The sequence below is a fragment of the Squalius cephalus genome (genome assembly GCF_949319135.1).
Source record: "Squalius cephalus genome assembly, chromosome: 20".
Taxonomy (NCBI): domain Eukaryota; kingdom Metazoa; phylum Chordata; class Actinopteri; order Cypriniformes; family Leuciscidae; genus Squalius; species Squalius cephalus.
Genome location: NC_137141.1, coordinates 4,068,185 through 4,075,684, shown reverse-complemented (window position 1 = coordinate 4,075,684; position 7,500 = coordinate 4,068,185). Strand labels below are relative to the sequence as shown.

General features: G+C 33.8%; 1 protein-coding gene across 3 annotated transcripts in view; it reads right to left on the bottom strand.

Annotated features, from left to right (window-relative positions):
* syncripl (synaptotagmin binding, cytoplasmic RNA interacting protein, like) overlaps window positions 1-1,730 on the bottom strand; it is a 23,008-nt gene extending 21,278 nt beyond the window's left edge. For all 3 annotated transcript variants that reach the window (XR_013819397.1, XR_013819398.1, XM_079853195.1), the window contains exon 1: window positions 1,591-1,730. The gene's annotated coding sequence lies outside the window, so the exon portion shown is untranslated. The remainder of the gene's footprint in view (window positions 1-1,590) is intronic.
* Between the last annotated feature and the right edge of the window lie 5,770 nt (window positions 1,731-7,500).

Sequence of the window (7,500 nt, the reverse complement as noted above, 5' to 3'; positions counted from 1 at the left end):
TGGGATATTGAGGCTGCATGAGGCATCGACCCACCGCATTGTATGTTTTATTTATCAATATGGCCAAAAAATGGCAGAACTCTTACATATACAAACACCAACTTTCATGTTACTTTTAAAATGTACTAACAGCTTTGATAAGCACATGCTGTAAAGTATTTGAGTCAACTGTGAGAATAGATGCAGTAATTATTCACAATTCATTTCAACAATTTAAAGTTGCCATCGTCTGCGAACGTATTTTATATCCTATTGTGACATATATGAGTGAAATAAAAAAGTAGGGCGTGGCTTGATTTAGTCCGTTGGGCACTGATTGGATGGGTGTGGTTTGCTATTGGCTGATCTCATGTGAGTGACAGGTTATTGCCCCGCCCTCTTCATCAGAGAAGAGATGTCGCTGCAAGAAGTTATTCTGATTCAAGATTACGAGGAAAAATTGATTTCAAACAATAATGATGCATGAATAAAACAATTACTGAAATATTCCACACACACACACAAAAAAAAAGGAATTTTGAATTCATGAGGACTTTAAACAAAAATGTGTTCATGTCTGAGATTCATTTTAGCATTTAATTCAAGCAAAAATGCTTACATGCAGACACCGAGATGACATACACCATGTGGTCCAGTGCAAATATTTCGAGTGTCCCTTTTTATACGGTCCCTTATTTTCCTTTGGCGAATCCGGCAACGCTAATTCTGTACAGAAAACTCGTGTTTGACGAAAATAATAATCGCATTCATGTTCCATCGTATTTATAGTAATATTTTAGTATATTATATTTGCAATGGTACTTTAAAAGAACACTGGTTTTTGTCAGTATTTCATCACTCAGACTTCCACGTGTTCCGAATAACTCCCGCTTCACGAGCACGAGCACATGACGTTTACCGAGAAAACGGTCACTTCAGTCACGATATCAGTGCGCTTTACAAACCCATGACACATTAACGTTGACAATTCATTACTTTGTTAAATAACGTGATTGATTTCGTTTATTTATATAATAAGCGACAGACTCAAACCGTTTAAATTCAACTTAAAACACAAGTCAGGGTGGATAAAATGAGTAAATGTCATGTATCCTCATCGGGCCGTGTCTCTTTGTTGTGTCAGTGATGACAAGAACACACTCGCTAGGCCACAACACACACTCGCTACGTGGACACTCTGATAAAGCCTGTTTCAGCACCCCCACTAAGTCTTCCAATCATAAATCACACGTTTTCTTATTTTAAGACAAAAGAACAAAACAAGTTCACAACAAACTTTAGTCATGGCTGGACGTGATAAATGTGTTTATTTGACAACGTGTGTGTGTGTCTGTGTTTGTTAGGGGAAGGGAGGGGGGGCGACATCGTGTTTGACCAGCAACCACATAATGACTTTACCACACTACTTTTACGTGCACAGAAAGCAAACAATAGTCCGTGAATTATGCATAAAATGTGTAAGAATGCCGCTCGTCTGATATGTGATGAGTTGAGCCGCGCGCGTGCCGGTGCGATCACTCTCTACTCGCTACGGAAAGCCAAAGCATCACTTCACCGCGTTTATGAAATCTGAAGAGAGCGTTCTCATACCTGTCAGTTAATATCTTGGATTATGTTGGGATAAATCCAGAGAGAAATGTACTGAAAGAGGATAAAGTGGCCAGATCCCGCCGTGTCTGCTGATATCTCACTCTTTTCAATAGGTCTGATGCAAAATGGCGGCGAAACTCATGCCGCGGGAGTTTTTTTCCGCTTCCGGTTGTACGGGGTTTCTCACACAGCCATTGGAGGGTCACATTACACAGACTGACTCACTACTCACTGCACACTGCAAAGTAGCCTATATACAGCGTGTTGCTTACTATTTTAAGAACAAGAAGTAAACTGTACACAGTATCTATCGTAAGGAAGCCCATTTCCACCACATAAGAACAATAATCGTTGGTAACACTTCATTTTTACAGAAAAAGTCACAAGTATTACATAAAATGTCGATATTATTGCATACTAATTCATAATTTTGACGTTTTATTTCATAGTTATGACATAACTGACAATTTTAGGAAATAATTATTAGATTTAAAAAGTGAAAATTATGACATGCCTTACTAAGCCATAATTATGAGATTAAACAGTCAAAATCATTAGATAAAAAGTCAAATTAATGACTTTCTATTACATAATTATGACTGTTTAAGAATTCCAGAGGAACTCTTATATGAAGCATTGTGTGGGACTGCTTAGAGTGCCTTCAGGAACCAAAGGTTGTTTTGTTTATTTGTCTGTTTGTTTATTGTATGATTAACTTCTATTAGACCTATAAAAATAAAAAAAATGAACCAAATACAAAATTGTTTATTGTATGTTATAGCCTACATTTTAATACTACACTTGAATACACTCGGAAAAAAAGTTAATAATAGACTGAATAACATTACATTATAAAAAAAATTATAATACATAAACAACATGAATAATCAACCATTTATATACATACAAAAGGCTATAGAAGAAAATGCATCTCAACAAAATGCATGTAAACACCAATGTTCCATGTAATAAATCAATGCAAAAAAAAAAATGGTGTTAACATCTTGACAACACTAATTAAAAGTGCATCAAATATTTTTTGTATACTTATAACTTTTAAACATTTATGTCTCAATCCGCTTAAGTCTGACATCTTCAGAAGCCAAAAGCAAACAACAAACGCTGCTAATACACACGTTCTGTACTGAAAAATCATGATCTTTGTCTCCATACTGAAATCTCAGATGCTGAGACAGTTAGCTTTCATGAATCATTAAAACATTGAAGTCTGGGACGGCTTGAGACTGTAATGTGCACTATGAGTTTATAAAAGTGTGCTTAGCTTACTGTAGGCTATTATAATTAAGCTTAGCTTAAATGTGTTATTAATCAACAGTGCTCATAAACGGCTATTGAAAATTCTCACTATTATCACCGGGAAACAGTAGTCCTCAAGGTGCAGTCACATTTACTGTTGTCCGGCGAATTTTCACACACTGTAAAAATGAATATGCTATATCTAATCAATAAAATTGTGGCAACAGATTACAAGCAATATTATTAATTAAATTTAACAAATTAGAATTGAGTAATAATTAATAAAATTAATTCCTTAAAAGGTAACCATTTAAAATTAGTAAAAAAAAAAAAGAAAAAAAAAAAAAAGGTAATTGTAAGTCACCAATATGGTGATCATCTTTAGTTGGGCTCTTGACCTTAAATCATTGACTTTAGATTTTGTTTGGCTGCTGTATCTGAGTTATAACAGCCAGATGAACAAAGTGAAAAGGTGATCTGATGGTGTTGTTTGTGTTTTAACATAATCATTATTTCACAATCATTTGACCTGAATCACTGAACTCATATAGAGCCCAAATTCTGAGTAAAGTTTACTTTATTAATTATAGCAGCACTGTCCTTGTACAGCATAATATTTTTAGCCTTTTCAATGAAATCCAAATGATCAAATCAATAAAAAAAAAAACTTAAAAAATAAGTTTTATGAAGGCACACACTCTACATCAAGAATTAGCGTATGAATCTCAGCAATGGTGACAAACAGATCACCTCTGATCATAAGCTCATTATTTATTTATGCAGCAATGCATGATGGGAGCCATGAATGAGTTTTGATTGGTGGCACCCAGAATGCACTGCAACATGCTTTATAATTGTCACCATTGTTGAGATTCACAGGCTGATTATTGATGTCTGTGTGTCTAAAAACTAGGGCTGTCAAACGATTAATCGCGATTATTCGCATCCAAAATAAAAGTTTGTGTTTACATAATATATGTGTGTGTATGGAGTATAATTTTTTTCTATATCTAAATACACACACATGCATATATATTTAAGAAAAATGTGTTATTTACAGTGCTATGCATAAGTTTAGACACCCCTGCTAAAGTTGACTAAAAAGAGGAATAAAAAATCATCTTTTGGAAATTGAACTTAATGCCTTAATTAAAAAAAATAGTAAAAATCCAACCTTTAAGGACACCAATTTTCTTTGTGAATGAATAATGTATCGTAAATAAATAAATGTTCTTCCTTAAAATACAGGGTGCATAAGTTTGGACACCCCTATGTTAAATTCCCATAGAGGCAGGCAGATTTTTATTTTTAAAGGCCAGTTACTTCATGGATCCAGGATACTATGCATCCTGATAAAGTTCCCTTGGCCTCTGGAGTTAAAATAGCCCCACATCATCACATAGCCTTCACCATACCTAGAGATTGGCATGGTTTTATTTCAGTTAGCCTAATAGCTAGTTTGATTTGCATTGAGAGATGATCTTATGGAAAGTACTCCATGCCAATCTCTAGGTGTGGTGAAGGCTATGTGATGATGTGGGGCTATTTTAATCCCAAAGGCCAAGGGAACTTTATCAGGATGCATAGTATCCTGGATCCATGAAGTAACTGGCCTTTAAAAATAAAAATCTGCCTGCCTCTATGGGAATTTAACATAGGGGTGTCCAGACTTATGCACCCTGTATTTTAAGGAAGAACATTTATTTATTTACCATACATTATTCATTCACAAAGAAAATTGGTGTCCTTAAAGGTTGGATTTTTCCTAAATTTTTTTAATTAAGGCATTAAGTTTTTTATTCCTCTTTTTAGTCAACTTTAGCAGGGGTGTCTAAACTTATGCATAGCACTGTATATGTCAAATATTTATATATAATATAAATTGTATATAATATAAATATATATACACAGTATATACATGAACATATTTCTTAAATATATACATGCATGTGTGTGTGTGTATTTATATATAGAAAATAATTATACACCATACACACACATATATTATGTAAAAACAAACTTTTATTTTGGATGCGATTAATCGTTTGACAGCCCTACTAAAAACTAAATCAAAACAAAAAAAAATCTTTTTTGTATATGAGACATGTTTAAGAAATCTTTGGATTACATTGTAAAAGTTCAAAATATTATGCTGTGCAAGAACAGTGCAGGTGAATTCCAGTGGTTTCTAAAGAAATTAGGCATTTCGTGTAAGGTCCAAAGATGTCAGTATGATCACTCGAATTCACCGCATTGACCAACAGCAGCTTGAAGAGACTTCTGTGTGAGCTGTGCTTTATACATTACATCGCTGAAAGTCACTTTGAAAAGTAATGCATTACAATATTGTGTTACTCCCTTAAAAAGTAACTAATTGCGTTACTTAGTTACTTTTTAGGAAAAGTTACGCGTAAAAGTAAAACGCGTTACGTTACTTTTTCTGACCTGAAAAAGTTATATTTTGGGGCAAATGTAAAGACCCTTTCACACCAAAAGTGCAATAATAATCCTCACGCTGAAGGAAATGCAGATTCTGTACAGTAGAGGCTCAAACCCTTCAGCTGCTGTTCTGGAGAACAGAAGAATAGATGCAGGAGAAGAGAGTTTAACACTTTACCAATAAAAACAAAAAAATCTATAGTCATGTTTGCTAATGGTTTAACTGAATCATCGAAGGTCAGAAGCAAGTACATTGGCCAATAAAATGAGACTAAATGCATAAAAAATTATGTTTTATTTAACATATTTAGTTATTGGAGGTTTGCATATTATTCTGATTCTGTATTTCACTGATTTTATTAATTTTGAGGAATACTAAATACTTTTGAATACTTTTTTGTGCAAGTGAGATGAGTAAATGCACGCTCACATTTAGTTTACAACCATCATGTTCACACACAGCGTCTCGGCAGGCACTTGCTGTCAGTCAATAAATGTGAAAAAGTCATTTGCGTTACTTATTTGAAAAAAAAATATTTTGCTGTAAATTTAAAAGTAATGCGATACTAGTTACTTGAAAAAAGTAATCTGATTACATAACTCAAGTTACTTGTAATGAGTTACACACAACACTGCTGTTGACATTGTTCAATAGACCTTTTTACCAAACAAATTTCATAATAAAAATTTCACATAAAATGCAATCAATATAAATTGGGACAATTTGAACAAGGGATATTTGAGGTAACTGAGTCAGAAAAGTGAAAAGGTGCAGCAGCTTCGTCTCGTTTTTATCCTATATTGATTGGTCCTGGCACTTGATTTTCAGGTAAGACGTTATATTTCAGACTTGTATTTCAGCATGCTATGCTAAGATCCCTGCACAGTTTATAATTTTAACATTTTAAATTGTTGACAGGCCTGTACGCAAGGTGACAGCTACATTTGTTATGAGGTCGAACCAGCGAAAACGCAGGATTAAAGTCTTAAAGTCCCTGTGGTGAGCATTAAGCCTATAATGTTGTTTATGTGTCTGTGGTGTTTTTAATCTGCTTTAACACAAACCATGTGTACATTCATAAGTCGACACCATTGCTGAGTATTTTCTCCTACTTCACTATATTACAATTAAATCCTAATCTAATTATGACAAACTATATATCGTTGGAAAGGTCTAAGAGACTCCTAAATAGATATTTTAGCACTGTTTTTTGTTACAAATTATGTAGGAACAGTAATAGATGAATTTATGACAAGAGTGCACCTCAAAAAAATCTACATCACAACAGGAGTTCTGAACTTTGTCACAAAAAGTCGACGCACACACTTTTAATAATTGAAACTTTGGTTTCATGCTAAAAGTTCATAATATAATCTAGTATTTGTCAATAAAAAATGATAAAATAATATCCTCTAAAAAGTATAATAGCCTATATTATCCTCTAAAATATAATATTGTCTTTTTTTATCGTCTTTTTTTATTACATTATTTTAGTAGTTATCATAAATTAGGTGTCATTTGAAAGGTTACGAACTCAGAATTCATCCTGCGAGAACCGTTTTGAAATTAGAAGTGACGCGTTACCATAGAAACGGAACTCTAAATTCGTTTATCGGGCTCCTCCCCTTTTGGGCGTCATCATGTTTCATAATTTATGATCAAAACCTTTTCTAATCTTGACAAAACACATTATTGTCAGAACGGTCTGAGTCTCAAGGTTCCATATTTTGTGACAAGGGAATTTATGTCACCCAGTGGCTATTTTTGGTATTACACCGCGGCCTACACAAAATCTCATGGGAACTTACATTTTTGTGATATCAACTTCAAATTTGGAACACAGCTTGGTTAGACATATGGCTTTGATTTTATAGTAATTTTATAGTAAAACATATTTTGTAAAATATATATTTTATATAAAAGAAAAAAAAAAGTTGTTTAAAAAAGAGTGTTTTCTTTAAAACAAGACCAAACTTAGGTCTATATTCCAAAGCATTCTTGAATTACAACCATTTTAGTTTGAATTGTGGATTTTAATGTCCATTCTCATAAAGGGTGGTGACAGTCGGGGTTAAAACTGCGGTGAACCAAAGACAGTCTCAAAAACACGCTTTGAAATCAAACTACCTTGTAACCAATCAGATCAACGTGTGATCGTCAACCAGTGGATCTCTGAGCTGAGTGAGTGAGTGGAGGCGGGGCTCATTTGCATA